The 16,014-nt window shown below is 37.2% G+C and overlaps 1 protein-coding gene across 3 annotated transcripts in view; it reads left to right on the top strand.

Annotated features, from left to right (window-relative positions):
• The window catches only part of Micu2 (mitochondrial calcium uptake 2), a 126,674-nt gene that overhangs the window by 97,318 nt on the left and 13,342 nt on the right, over positions 1 to 16,014 (top strand). The gene's annotated exons all lie outside the window — the stretch shown is intronic.

The following is a 16,014-nucleotide window of genomic DNA, read 5'->3' as shown; positions in this document are numbered from 1 at the left end:
TTATGAATATGTAAGCATTTTTGTAAATAAGTACATCTATATTCTGTTTTCTATAAGTAGTAGTATACTATGCATTGCTCTGCTTTTCTTTTTTTCCCTGAACAAATTAGAATACCTCATGCTTTTTAATGGTTCTGTAGTACTTTGTTTATGGAGATAGCAGTTTATGTAACCATTCCCTTTTTGAAAGCCATTTAGTATGTATCTATCTTTTTTTTTTTTTTTTTTTTTTAAATAGGATCAGGGTTTCATTGCTATGTCATTCGGGCTGATCTTGAACTCACTACGTTTCCTAGGATGGCCTGAAACTTGTAGCAATCCTCCTGCCACAGCCTCTCAAGTGCTGGGATTACAGGCATGCAGCACCACACCCAGCCATAGATGCATCTTTTCATATTACAAGTAATGCTACATTGAATAGTCCTGTATTTATACCATCCTATAAATAATGATCAAAATATAAGGTGAATGTTTAAATATTTTTAAATTTATTATGATAAAAGACACATTGCCCTTAATCCCTCTCAGAACACTCCTCCTCAATTCAAACACATTTACCCCATTGTTCTTACCATTTTACGAAGCAATTCTGGAATTCCTCTTTCATGAGTGTCTATAAGATGTATTCAAAAATACAGTGAATGCTGCTACTGTGTGCCATCCAGTGGAAAGGCAGGATTGTGAAAACATGATGCCATGCCCTCACCCACCTTATTCACTGGATCTAGCAGCATGTCATTGCTCTTCCCCAAAGCCAAAATGACCATGAGAGGTTTTTGAATCAATTCAGAATATCAAGGCAGCCACCGTAGCACAATTAAAGACATAGGGTCATACTTCATGCCTGAATATATCTGAGGGATGACTTCCCAGAAATTCTATTGCTAGTCAAAAGTCATGAATATAATGTCATTGACAGACTTTGATAAATATTACCCAATATATTTTCTTACAATATAAACTGGTTTTCATTCCTATGGGTAATGCATATCAGTACATTTTCAATTAATAATCTTTCAATTAATTATAATTTTACCTTATGCTTTCTATGAGATTTTCTTAAATTTCCAAATTGTTTCATCTTTTCAAGGATGTCTGCTTCAAAATTTGCAAATTAATAAAATCACAGTTCCCTTTAACATTTTGTTCCCTTCAAGTAGTCTTACTGCTATTCAGGCAGTCCTTAACTGCTATTTCCTTTTCCTAGAACATACCCTGTGCATTCTTACAGTACCTTCTATGTCCCTAGTCATAACAGTTTATATAGCACATGTTAATATAATTGTTTTGTGACTTCCTCTATAATGAAAATGTCACACATCTCCCTTAACTCATTCCAAGTTATGTTCATGGTACAATTTATTACAGTGAGTGGATACAGATTTAAAATCAGACAAGGAAGAGACTCATGGAATTCCAGAAAATCCCACAGATAGAGGTTTCAGTAATCTTCTCCAAGAAGAGATGTGACAGAGCTAACTTGTGGGCAGCGGTGTTTAACAGTATACACAGAGTGGTGACAACTAGGGAAGCCCCCCTAGACGTTGATGTCTAGAGGTTTTACTGGGGTCAGCTACATAAACCTAGTTGACTGCCCAGGTACCTGATCTTAGTCTCCCCTTGGCCCCAAACCCTCACCCTGAATCTCACTGTTGGGCTCTCTGTTATGGCCCATACCCCCGGGTAAACAAAGACTTCTCTTATGGATCACCCACAGCCAGGTCCGTGTTTGATAGCTTTTTACTATTCGTTGTATCTGTGTGGGTGGGTAAAGTTGCAGGCATACACCAAATGCTGTTAGTATTTTTTAGTGAATGAAAAAAAAATCTAGTCATGTGGGTACAACATAATTAACCATGCCCTGTTATTGGTTAAGATTATTTCCAAATATTTGCTGTTAGAACTGTCCTGTGACAATAAATATCTAAATATGTATATTTAGGATAGAGTTCTGAAAGTTAGATACTTAATTTAAAAGGCATGAATATTTTTAAGGCTTTGGATATATGTTGCCAAATTCCTTTCTGGAAAAGTTATAACAATTTACAGTCCAGCATTGAATGAGCATACCCATTTCTCAGCAGTCTTTCCAGCAGTCAGTCTCTGTTTTGTCTTTAATCTGTAAACAATTTGATTTGGTATTACAGATATACTTTTTATGACAGTTATCTACACCACTTATATTTCTTATTTTATAAAATTTTGTTTCTGTTTTGGGGGAATTTTCTTAGGTTTTTTATTTTGTATATGCTTTTGTATGCTGTATTTAAGAATATTAACACAGTGGGGCATGGTTAGCACATGCCTATAATCCCAACACTCTGAGAGGCTAAGGCAGGAGGATCACAAATGTAAGCCCATCTTGGGCAATTTAGCAAGACTCTCAAAATTTTAAAAAGGGGTGGGGTTGTAGCTTAGTGGGAAGGATCTGAATTCAATACCCACTACCAAAAAAAAAAAAGAATCTGTAATGTAGAATTCATTGCTTTCTTCCTATTAGCCAAGATCCAATTGAAGTTGTGTATAGTACTAGTGAAGCCCTCTGACGGCCACCAGAAAATGTGTCTAACCTCTTGTGCTAACCTCCTTTCTCCTGCCCCCACCTTGTCTGTTTAGCACCTTGCCTACACTAGTCTTCTGAAACTCACCACCCCACTGCAGGAGGCAGCACACACACCCTGCTGGTAGACATGTGTGAGGCTGGGAGCACGGTCACACTTAGGGCCCCTTTTCAGTCTCTTGTTTGGATTCCCACCCCTGCCCATGGGTGCAGGCTCTTGGAGCCAAGATGTTCAGGTCTGTGGATTGGTTATGGTCTCTGCCTTACAATCAGCACAGTGTGGGACGTGAGGAGAGTTCAGACAGCCTCCACCACTGTGTCACCTCCTCAGACATTCTCCACACATCTGGCTGTCTGCCCATCTGCTGCTTCCTCCAGGCAGGCCTGCAGCCTCAGATAGTAGAGCCACTGAGTACCGATCTGCCACTCTCGTGAAGTGAGCCCTGTCTGTCCGCTGCAGGGAAGCCACATTTTGGTTGGTCTCCCCTTCTGGAGCACTCAAGTGGTTGTTCTTAGTCCATTTTTTCCAGCTAGTTGGTTTCTGGAGAGAGGATTTGGCGACCACATTCCATCATGTGGGAGGTCAGAAGGCAGTTACCATATTTTTACTGGCCAGTAGGTTTAGATTGGCTTTTTTTTTTTTTTTTTTTTTTTTTTTTGTACCAGGGATCAAACTCGGGTCCTTGCGCTTGCGAGGTATAGATTGGCTTTTAATAAACATGGTTAGTAAGTTCCCAAAACAAATGTTTTAAGTAAACCACATGTTTAATATAGTATAAAATTGTCCCTTGAAAAATAAATTCCAGGGCTGGGGGTTTAGCTCAGTGGTTTTGCCTCCTGCTTTGTAAGCGCAAGGACCCAAGTTCGATCCCCGGTAACAAAAAATAAAAATAAAAATAAATTCCATACCAGAAAGAAAAGGTTAATATTTTTAAGAATCTACATAAAGAAAACTATAACTATATTTTTTATTGAGAAACATACAACTGAAATAAATGTGAAGACAGGCTTTATTCTTAGGAATAGGGAGCACTGTAAAGAGGTTATTTCCATTACATTAGTCTATGAATTCAGTGTAATCCAAGTCAGAACTCACGGTTTGTTTTGGTTTTGTTTGGGGGGGGCGGGGTTTTGGCAAACAGTGAACAAGAAAGAAGTGGGTGTGGGCAAGAGATATACTGAACCCTGGCAGAATACTTCTAAAGTTAACCTAGAAGAATAAACACAAGAGAATAGCCAGAAAGATTCTGAAAAAAGCACCAGCAATGAGAAGGACTTACGCAAATGCAGAGGTACCGTGAGAAATGGAGCAGCCAAAATGTTGGCCCAAACCCATAGGGCTAGTAGGGTATGTAATATAAGTAGCAGTTTAAACCAGTGGGAAACATAGCCAGTCCTTGTTAGCGATCCAGATACAGAGAAGTCTTCCTAGGTGTGGCACTCCACTTCTCACATACAATTAGTCCTGGAGTACTGTCTCTTGTCCCTCTTACATATGTCCCACATCCATCCTTTTTGTTTTCTGTTTCCGCTCACTTGAGGACGTCGCTGTCATTTCTCACTTAGCTTCTGTGTTAGCCTCCTGACCGTCCAGCTCCCACTCTTTTTCTGATTTGTCACATTGTGTCCAGAAGCGCTATAAGCACAGATGTGATGTAACCATGTCCTTATATTCTTCCACAGAACATACGTACCAGAATGTTATGTAGTATCCATGGATTTGTACAATGTTTAGGCACTGAATAAGTAAAAAATGATAAGTTGCAAATACATAGTAAAAGTTTTTTTCACATTTCCCTTTGCACTTGGGATAAATTCAGAAATCCTCATAAGCCCAGATCGCCTGGTCCTGGCTCTTCTCCAGCTTCCTGCTCCACCACTTTTAACTGCAGCAGAACATGGCGGTCAAGAACCCAAGACTCAGAAGGGGATTTCATCGGTTCTAATGCTGCTTTCTTCATTTAATAGCTGTGTGACCTTTAGGCACACCTCTCTATCAGTCTGCCTCACTGGGAAATGTGGGGGTTAAGTGAGTGACTACCTTGCAATCACCTTGAACTATACATAATACTCTCTAGTATCTAAGTACTTGCGCCTATAATCCTAGTAGTCTGGGAGGCTGAGGCAGGAGGATCATAAGTTTGAGCCCAGCCTAGGCAATTTAGCAACTTAGCAAGAACCTGTCTCAAAATTTAAAAAAATAAAAAATTTTGTTGTTTTAAAGGCTAGGGGTGTAGCTCAGTGTCAAGGCCCTTTGATCTCTAGTACCAAGGGAGGAAAAAAAGAGAAGAAAAATTTGCTGTTATGTTTACTGTTACTTCTACACCCCAGCCATAGACCACTATGCTGTCTGCACCTTCAGGCCTTTGTATGCTTCCTGTTCAAATTGTTTATTCCGTGTTCTTTCTTAGTTAACTTCTGTTTGCAGTTTAAATGGCATTTTGTCTGAGATAGCTTGCCTGGGCTTCCAGGTGAGTCCTGTTAAGAAGCTCTCCTGTACTTCCCAGAGCTTTCATGCTGTGATTACTGTTTGTTTGTTTGTTTGTTTGGTGCTGGGGATCAAACCCAAGGCCTCATGCATGCTGAGCCTTTGCTATACCACTGGGATACCTGGCCCCTGTGTGGTTTCTGCTTTTATTAACTTGTTGAGTGACCAGTAGTCCCACAGTGTTGGAAACCATGAATTCTTGAGGCTTAATCTGATCCCTTGCACCTGATGGGCATTCACTGCATCTTTGTTGATGACTAATGGACTCACTGATCAGCTAGTGCTAGGTGCATGTCCCAGTTCTTATTTCAAAATAAATCCCAGATGAATCAGATTTAAATGTCAGAAGTGAAGCCATGGAAATACTACAAGGAACTAATATTTTTGTATTATTGAAGTAGGTGGTTTATTATAAAAGCCACAAAGAAAAATTGATAGATTTGACTATTATTACTCTTTTAATGATTAACGCCTCAGTAGAAAGCTAGCAAAGAACATGAAGAAGCAATTAGCAGAAGAAACATACGTGACCAGTAAACATGAATAATCAAAGATATGCAAGTTAAAATAAGAGTATTCTAAAATTTGTTTTCCTACCAGATTGCAAAGAGTAAAAAGATGAATGCTCTTCTGTGTTGTCTGAGGTGGATGGGCAAGTAAACTGCAGGTACCTAATAGTCTAGATTCAGCTGCTGTTTGACCTAGCACTCTAACTTGAGGAAATATAAATTACAACACAGATAAACATAGAACACTGTCTCTCACAACAATGCCTATAATAAAAAAATAAATGGGAAACAACTACATATTCATCAGTAAGAAATCAATTCATGGTACTATGGCCAGCAGCAGTGGCTCACTCATGTGTCCCCTGTAGGATTTCCCTGCCACCAAGCAGCATGGACAGATTCAGCTGTAGTCACTCTTTTCTGTGACAGAGAAATAACATTATTTGCTGCACTGAAAAAATGTGTTTACATATGTGTATATATAAAAAAAAATACTACAGTGGGCTACCAATAATTAAGTATATTCATTGTACAGAAATTGCTCCACTTTAAAAAGAAAAGTAGCAGTTTTCAAAATAGATATAAAACTATTTCATTTGCACAGGATATTTTTTTTTGTGGCATTAAGGATTGAACCCAGGACTTTGTGCATGCTAAGCACATACTGTACCACTGGCACAACTCAGCCCCTTACCATGCTTTTTAAAATTTATTTATTTAGTTATTTATTTTTGGTAGATAAAAGATGTAGTTCAAAACTGAGCATGGTGATATGTGTCTGTAATCACAGCAGCAAGACCCTGGCTCAAAAAAAAAAAAAAAAAAAAAGGTTCATAACAGCAATACTATTGAAATCTCTTACAAACTATTTAGGAATAAAATCCAAATTTGTAAGGGAGAACTTCAAAATATTTTAACTGTGATCTTGGGGACTATTTATGTGAAATTTTACTCGCGTAACTGTTGTCCTATGTTCATAATTACTGATTTTGAGATTGAATACCAGGAGATATTTGTAGACACGTTGTTAGTTTACCTTGACCTCTTCCCATTATTGTAGTAATTATCAACCTTTTCACAAGTGATTTCTTATGTTCCCACAGGATGTTTTTGGTTTGATGTGTTCTGTTAATCACTTATTTCCCTGTGTTTATTCATCAGTGACATGGAATCAGAAATTAAAATGTTCAGTCTACTTGAGCCAGCATTATCACATTGAATTGGAACAGACTAGCCAAAAGCAAAATAAATGTTAAGATAGCCTTTAAAACTCTGTAAGGATAACTATGATTTCTATCAGAATATAGAAATAGTAAACACAACTTACTGATCAGAAGTCTTCATTTTAAAGACTTTTTCTCCTAAAGAGTAAAGTAGCCAATAAAGTGATACATGTTTTAGACAACACAGCAGGAAAGCATTTGAATACATGATGCAAAAATAGCATTTTTGGGTTTACTTTTTAAACTTGTCCCTTAGATTTATTGTGAATATTAAGTAATGTAGTAAATACAAAGTTCTAGATAATAGCAAACCTCAATAAATGATCATTTGTATTTTTGTGATTGTTGATATTTAAAGTATTCTTTTTTAAGGACATCTATGTTAAAGGTCTTATTTCTTCTATTTTTTAATTTTTATTAGTACATGTTTGTACTACATGATTACATTCATCCTGGGGAGCTAGTACATGTACATAACACATATCAATTCTATTTACTTCCCCTTCCCCTCCAAGTTTAAAGCCAAGAGTGGTGGCAGACTCATATAACGCCAGCACTCTGGGAGTCTGAGGCAGGAGGATCACAAGTTTGAGTCCAGCCTGGGCAGCTTAAGAACTTAGTGAGACCCTGTCTCAAAATAAGAAATCAAAAAAGGGCTGGGGATGTGTAGCTCAGTGCAAAGACCCTAGTTCAATCCTCAGTACAAACAAACAAACAAATAGAAAGTTTTTTGTAAAATTGCTATTTGAGTTAAATTTAATACCGATGAATATATTTTTGTTTATATACATAATAAAAAGCACATACATGCATGAATGAGAAACCTTTTCAAACAGTGATGAAAAAAAAAAACAGAAAGGAAAACTTGGATATACCTGTCTGCTAGGAATAAAGAATATTTGAAATTTTAAAATACACTCATGAACAATGTCTACAGTAATTAAAAAACAAATACTGAGCTAAACTGCAATTTTATTTATTTTTATACTGAGAGCAATATTTAATTAGAAAAAATATGTTTTACCACTTGTCTTTTGACATGGTGAATATCAAAATTAGAATTCATCCTTCAGGGGGAAATTTAGCAGCATAATACTGTCTCTAGAATGCATAGATAACCTGAAGAATTAGTTGTATTCCTGTATAGTGTTATTTCAGATTTTTGGAATACACATAACAGTCAGCTAATTAAATATTCCATCTCTAAATACTATCTAATATTTTGAGACAAAATGATGTTTGACCATCTTGAAGTTTTTGTGACTTTTTAGCAGATTATTTAGTGGATACAGTCTTGTTAGGCAATAAACCTCAGGCGCATAACCCTAGCTTAATTAGATACATAAAAGCTGAGTTCTGTTCAGTCAAAGAGTCACAACTTTGAACATAAGAGGAAACAAAGTCTTTCAAAAAGTATAGCATTTGTGTGAGGAGTAGGGAATGCAGATCCTGTAATAATGAGGTGGGCATCAGCATTGCTGCGAGGGCCCAAAGGAAGTCCCTGTGATCTTGTTCACGTCTGCATTCTAGGCAGTCCCCTATTTCAACAGGTAGTGTCTAGAGAGCACTGGCCAGAGCCACTGGTCAGAGCCTATGGCACTGGCCAGAGCCACCTAAATAGTCCTAATTCAAGTGCCAGTCTCAACAGTGGTGAAGGGAGAGGTCAGTAGCAAAGCCAAATGTGACAGGATTGGACGTAGATGGAGGGTGGGTAAACATGCTCTGATACGTGAATGTTATTCAGCAGTTATATTTTTTTAAGGCCCTGTATTGTGAGCAGTGTGTTAAAGTTACAAGCTCCCTTCCCTGAAAAAGTTTATAGGCTAGAAAAGACACTTAAAAAGACAGTGCAGTGTAAGAGCAGAACCACCTTTCTACTGTCAAAAAGGGAAGGGAACTAACATTATTTATTTATCCTTCAATTCTTTCTTGTTCACAGTGATTCACCAATCCTTGAAATTTATTTTTATTCTAATGAGAAACATTTGTCTGTTATTAAAGATTTTTAGACAGCGTTTTGAGGAATGGCTTAGAAGGATGAAAAAGAAGGGCTTTCCCCTTGACATTACTATCAAAATCCTGAAAACTGATTGAATGCTTTCATTATTTTAGTTTATGCACAAATTTGAACCTGAAAACTGTATATTCCTTCTCATTGATTTGGCTCCTGGGAAGTCCAAAGCAAAATGTGTGACCGATCTATAAGAACTATGGAAGACTGTGCCCCATATTCATGTTTCTAGGTTAACTCACTAGCTCTCTTTTCCAAAGAACTTTTTCTCTCATGTTAAATAATACTCTTGTTTTAGATATAGCTATATTTTGATTGTATAGATATATGTGTGCATATCATTAAGCAGTCCTAATTCCTTTTTGGAAGGGGGAGATGAATAGACATAAGAATAAACATATTAAGTTCTTCTGTAGCACACACAGGAGCAATTCAAAGACAAAATAGCAGAATGAGATGATACCAGAGACCACACAACCAAAAATCAGTTTGAGCTAAGTGTGGTGGCACACACCTGTACTCCCAGCATTTTTGAGGCTCAGGCAGGAGGATCACCATGAGTTCGAGTCTAGTTGGGCTATGTGGTGAGTACAAGGCCAGCCTGAACTTCATAACAAGGTCCCAACTCAAAAATAATAAAGTAAAAAATTGAGACCCCAAACATTATTACTGCAGATAAATGAATGGACAATTAATCTATGCAGGCATAGATTAAATTGAGCATGTTTAGAAAGGCTGGGTTAAAAGGGACAGAAGTGTATACCTTCATATACCTAAATACCACTAACTACTCAAAGAGGCATTCTCTTTGAAGCAGAAAATAAAGCTTGGAAATAGAGGGCAGATCTAGGTGCAGTGGGAAACGGCTTATCAATACTGATATTTTTTTATTTAAGGGGATATGAGAAGTGGGAAAAGTCAAGTACTTATCAAAAACAAATGAGATCTGTTGCTTGCTGTTTCTAATCTACTTTTCACACCTATAGTGCTGTTTGGGTTATCTGTCTTTTCTGGACTCTGTTTTATCTCATTCTTTTGTTCTTATATCTTGACCTTGAATTATTGTTTATATCATGGAAGCACTTAGTATGGGTCTGAGTTAAATAAAGAACTCTTCCACTTCTGGAAAGAGAGTTGGTGTACTTTTCCCTATTCCTCCCAGTAAGTGTAACTAAAAACCTTAGACATTGGATATAAATCATCTAAGTTGTGGGTATGGTGGTGCTACATGGTAGTCCCAGCTGAGGTGGGAGGATTGCTTGATCCTATTTTAAAAAGAAAGAAAGAAAATAAATAATACATGCCACTATCATTTCTTAAAGGGAAGAAAAGCATATATAAGAAAACTAAAAGTTCAAGGGGGAAAAAAGACCTGCTAGGTATCTAAAACAAAAGGAATGATGTGGTGCTGGAGTCCTTGGATTTTTTTTGGCTTCATATATCCCAGACTTGGAACTAAAGAACTTGACAATCCAGAAACACCAACAAACAGAGTTTCATTTGTTTTTTTGTTTTCTTTTGGTTTGGTTTGGTTTTAGGGGGGTGTTGTTGTTGTTGTTTTGAGTCAGGGTCTCACTCTGTAGTTCAGGCTGGCCTTGAACTCACTATGCAGCCCAGGCTGGCCTCGAACTCACAGTGATCCTTCTGCCTCAGCCTCCCAAGTTCTAGAACAAGCACAGAGTTTTAAAGATCTAAAAGAAAAGAAAAGGAATAAAAGGGGCATCCTAGCAAGAAAAAACTTATACAATATCAGCTCCAGTCAAACTCCACAGAAAAAGCTGTAGCCCTCACCCTTCTGTCCTCATCAGCAAGGTGCAGTGGAGAGCCCAGATACCTGCTCCTGTATGGCTCTCAGGAGCAGCCCAGACTGTCCCCCACCTGGCAGAGTGTCAGGTCAGGAAAGGTGGACCTGGGGTTCTCATCCCCATGTTGGTATCAGAGGAAAGTCAGTAGAGAGTCGACCTTTCACAACTCTCCAGAAGCAGCGAGGGCACTTTCTTCTTCATCTCCTTAGCTCTGCTGAGTCAGTGGCAGCTAAAAAGACACTGTCACATCCTATCTAATGGGTATCTGTGGAGGCCTAGTGTGCAGCAGGAACTCCTGCCCCCACCCAACAGTAATGAAGAGCTCTGTCTTCAGATGTCAGCAAAGGCTTTGGAGCTGCTGGCCTTCTCCCTTCATCTGACAGGAGCTATCAGAGCAAGCCAGCTACAACAGAGCACTACGTAAGGTCCAGTTTCATAACACCCAAAACACCCAGATTTTCATCTGAAAAAAAATCCTTCATTATGCAAAGAACCAATATTTTCTCAAACTCAGCATTAAAAAATCAATATATTGAAATACCAATAAATATTAGAATTATCAAAGACTATAAAGCAATCATCATAAAAGTGGTTCAGCAAGCAATTACAAGCATACTTCAAACAAATTAAAAGATAAAAGCTTCACCAAAGACGTAGTTGTAAAAGAACAACCAAATGAACGCTTTCAGAACTAGAAAACACAAGTAAAAGACAACACCAGAATAGAAGGGACAGAGGAAAGGACCGGCGAACTGGAAGACAAAACAATAGAAATTATCCAGTGTGAACAAGAGAGAAAAAAGACTGAAAAAAGAAATGAATATGTAGGAATATGTAGGACAATAACAAAAGATTTTGGTGCAGAGTGTAGCTCAGTGATAAAAGTCTTTATCTAGCATGCACAAAGCCCTGAGATCCATTCCTAGCACTGCAAGAGAATTTAAAATGAGGGTGGTCCTGAAAAATACTCAAAGAATAATAGCTGGAAACTTCTCAGATTTGGCAGAAGGCATAAACCCACAGATTTAAAAATTGAACAAACCCATATACTCTAAACCCAAAGAAACCTACAGCAAGACATGCTATACTCAAATTTCTCAAAAATGAAAGACAAAAAGAAAAAAAATTGAAAGCAACAACAGTGAAACAATGCCTTACCTGTAGGAAAAAAGCATTTAGAATGACAGGGGTTTCTCAGCAGAAACCATGGAGATCAGAAAGAAGTGACCCCATGTTCAAGAGCTGAAAGCAAAAAGCTGTGAACACAGAATCCAATATCCAGTAAAAATAACCTTCAAGAATAAATAGGAAATCAAGACATGAAAACTAAGAGAATTTGTCACCAACAGGCCAACCTAATGAATGGCTAAATGGAGCTGTATAAACAGAAAGGTAGTGAAAAAAGAAACCTTGGAGCAGCATGAAGAATACACTAAGCAAAAATATGGGTAAATAAGATAGTCTTTACCTCTCTTCTTGAGACTGAAGTGCAAAAGCCTAATATTTATGTGGTCCTAAATAGTTGTAGGGGAAGTATTTAAGATATATGTTCTAAGCAGGGGAAAGTAAAGGAACCTAAAGGGAGGTGATTTTTTTTCTACACTCAAACTGCTAACATCATGACACTAGTAAGCTATATTAAATTATGTACATACATGTAATGTAAATACATAGAGGAGCCACAAAAAGTTCTCAAAAGCACTGTAAATTAAGCAAAATTCTTTTTTCAATTTTAAAGGTACAGTTCTATGTATTCTGGTAAATGTATGCACTCAAGAAAACAAGCCCACAATTGATATTAGACTCCATGTGCCCTCATACACATTTGTTATCAAACCCACCACTGACCCTAAAACTTGCAACTACTGACCTGCTTATGCCAGCTAAGCTTAGATTTATCTTTTCTATAATTTTTTTCACTTTTTTATTAGTACATGTTTGTAATTCATAATGATCACATTTCTCATAGAGAGTTGGGACACGTACATAACACGCCTTAATTTGTTTTTTATCCCTTTCCCCTCTCTTTCCTCATCCCTCCATCCATCTCTTAGTCTTCTTCCATTTGCAAAAGATCTACCTCCCTATTTCCTATTATCTCTTTCATTTTTCTCTTTATTTATATTTTGGGTTTCTCATATGAGAGAAACTGTGCAATATTTAAACTTGTTTGTTTGACTTATTTCATTTAACATTATGGTCCCAAGGTGCATCCATTTTCCTAGAAATGACTCAAGTTTATCCTTTATGGCAGAGTAGTACTCTGTTATGTATAAATACCAGGTTTTCTTTATTCATCTGTTCTTGGACATATAGGCCACTTTCAAGATTTAGCCATTGTGAATTGTGCTGCTATAAACATGGGTATGCGTGTATCACTGTAATATAATGTCTTTTAAGTCTTTTGGGAAGATACCCTAGAAGGGAACTAGCTGGGTCTGATGGAATTTCTAGTTTTCATTTTTTGAGGAATCTCCATACTGATTTGCATAGTTGTTGTAGTGGTTTACTTTCCCACCAACAGTGTAGAAAGGTTCCTTTTTTTCCCTACAGTTCTCCAGCATTTGTTATTACCTGATTTCTTGATGATACCATTCTTTCTGGAGTAACATGGAATCTTGGTGTTGTTTTAATTTGCATTTCTCTAATGGCCAGTGATGTTGAACATTTTTTATGTATATATTGGTCATTTGTATTTCTTCTTCTGAGAAGTATCTGTTTATTTCAGTTGCCCATTTTTTGATAGAATCTAATCAAAATTCTAAAATATGATAACCTAAAGGAAGGCAGGAAAAAGAAAATGGATGTTAAACATAATTTTTTAAATGGCAGATGTAATCCCTAATAATATGAATAATTAAATGAAGTGTAAGTAGTCTAACTGTACTATTAAATTAAAAGATAGGTTGGCAAAGTGGATTTAAGTACACAGCTATATGCTACAGTAAAGTCACTTCAAATATAAAGACATAGGCACCTTGAAAGTAAAAGGATGAAAAGATGCATCATACAAACATTAATCAAAGAAAATTAGGAACAACTAGCTAATATCAGATAAAGTTGACTTCTTTTTTTTTTTTTTTTTGGTACCGGAGATCGAACTCGGGACCTTACGCTTGTGAGGCAGGCAGTGGAACCACTGAGCTAAATCCCCGGCCCCTAAAGTTGACTTCTGAACAAAACAGTTTGCCAAAGGCAGAAAGGGTCATACATAATGATAAAAGCATCAGCCCACCAAAACAACATAGAAAATCCTATGTGTCCAGCCAAACCACAGAGCTTAAGAATATGCACTGTCAATGCTGATAAAGCAGAGAAAGCTACAATTACAGTTGGAAATTTCGACAACCCTCTTTCAACAGTTGATAGAACACCTAGACTGAAAAGCATCAAAGATATAGAATCAACACCACCACCAGCCAACACCTATAAACCACTCCTTCCATCAACACTTGTTCTTTCCAAGTGCCTGTGGAATATATACCAAGACAGACCATATCCTGGACCACAAAGCTAATCTCATCAAATTTAAATGAATTGAAATTATATAAAATGTGTTTTCTCTCCAGAGTGGAATCAATCTAGAAAGAGACAACAGGAAACTCTCCAAACATTTGGAAACTAAACTCGCTTTTTTAAAATTTTTTATTTTTGGTTCTGGGGATTGAACTCGGGTCCTTGCACTTGCACAGCAGGTGGCGAAACCACTAAGCTAAATCCCCGGCCCTAAACTCACTTTTAAAAAATCACGGATCCAGCCGGGGATTTAGCTCAGTGCTTCCGGCGCCTGCGTTGCAAGCCCAAGGTCCTGAGTTCGATCCCTGGTACCAAAAAAAAATCATGGATCAAAGAGAAACCTCAAGGCAAACCAAAACATATATTTAACAAATAAAAATGAACCTCATCAAAATTTGTTATAAAGTGACAGAACTACTGAGAAGAAAATTTGTATTATGAAGTCATACATTAGAAAAAAAGAAATGTCTCAGATAGTAATATAATCTCCCATCTCAACAAACTACAAAAAGAAAAGCAAAATAAACCCAAAGCAAGTAAGTAATAAGATCAGAAATCAATGAAATTGGAAATAAAAGCAGTAGAAAAAAAATCAGTGAAGGGCTGGGGATTTAGTGGTACCCCACATGCCTTGCCAACCACAAGGTCCTGAGATCAATCCCCAGTACCAGAAGGAAAAAAAATCAGGCAAATAAGAGGTTCTTTGAAAAATTTAATAAAATTAACAAACCTCTGACAAGACTGACAAAACAGGGAATACACAAACTGCCAATGTCAGGAATGAAACTGGAACTATCATAAGAGACCTTGCAAACATCAAAAGGATAATATGGAACCTGGCATGGTGGCACACTCCTATCATCTCACAGCTACTCAGGATGCTGAGGCAGGAGTATCTCAAGTTCCAGCATAGCTTGGGCAACTTAATGAGACCCTGTCTCACTATTAAAAGGGAGTGGGAGCTGGAATATAAGGAATATATTGCACAGCCCTGGGTTCAGTCCTCAGTACCACACACACACAAGTGCTTATTACTTTGTAAAGAAAATCTACACAAAACCTAAAGGCAGGAGGAACATAAGTTTAAGCTCAACTTGGGCTGTCTCAAAGTAAAAATTTAAAAATTAAAAGGCCTAGAGTTGTAACTCAGTGTGAAGGTCCTGGTTTTAATCCCCAGTACACCACACACACACACACACACACACACACACACACACACACACACACACACACACACGGCTAACATACTTAATGATAATCGACTGAAAATTTAATGCTTATTTCCTAAGATCAGGAACAAGACAAAGATGCTTGCTCTTAGAACCCTTATTCAACATAAAGCTGAAAGTTCTGGACACTGTGATGAGGCAAAACAAGGAAATAAGAGGCCTACTGATTGGAAAAGTAAGAAGTTAAATACTTCCTACTTGCAGATGACATTGTCTCTGTAGGAACTCTCCAGAAATCTACAAAAAAAAAAAAAGAACTAATAATTAACTTCAGGAAGACCACAGGATATAAACTAATGTAGCAAAGTCAGTCACATTTGTATATACTAGCAATAAACACCTGGACACAAAAATTTAAAATACAGTACTGTTTACAATTCCCAAAAAGTCTCCTCAACAGATATTGCTAGTACAACCAGATATCCATTCATATGCAAAAGAATGAAATTGGATTTCCAACTCACATCAGTATAAAAAACTTAAATGGATCAAAGGTCTATATATAAAAGCTAAAACTATAGAATTCCTAGAAGAAAATACAAGAAGAAATCTTCACGATACTGCATTTGGCAATGGATTTTGGAGATACCATCATAAAAACACAAGCAATGGAAGAAAAATAGGTATGTTGGACTTAGAATTTAAAAGTTTTGTTCATCAAAAGGTACTATCA

Source organism: Heterocephalus glaber, unplaced genomic scaffold, assembly GCF_053883595.1.
Source record: "Heterocephalus glaber isolate CG9 unplaced genomic scaffold, H.glaber_assembly_v1.0 deba00001719, whole genome shotgun sequence".
NCBI lineage: Eukaryota > Metazoa > Chordata > Mammalia > Rodentia > Bathyergidae > Heterocephalus > Heterocephalus glaber.
This window is presented reverse-complemented; position numbering and strand designations above follow the sequence as displayed.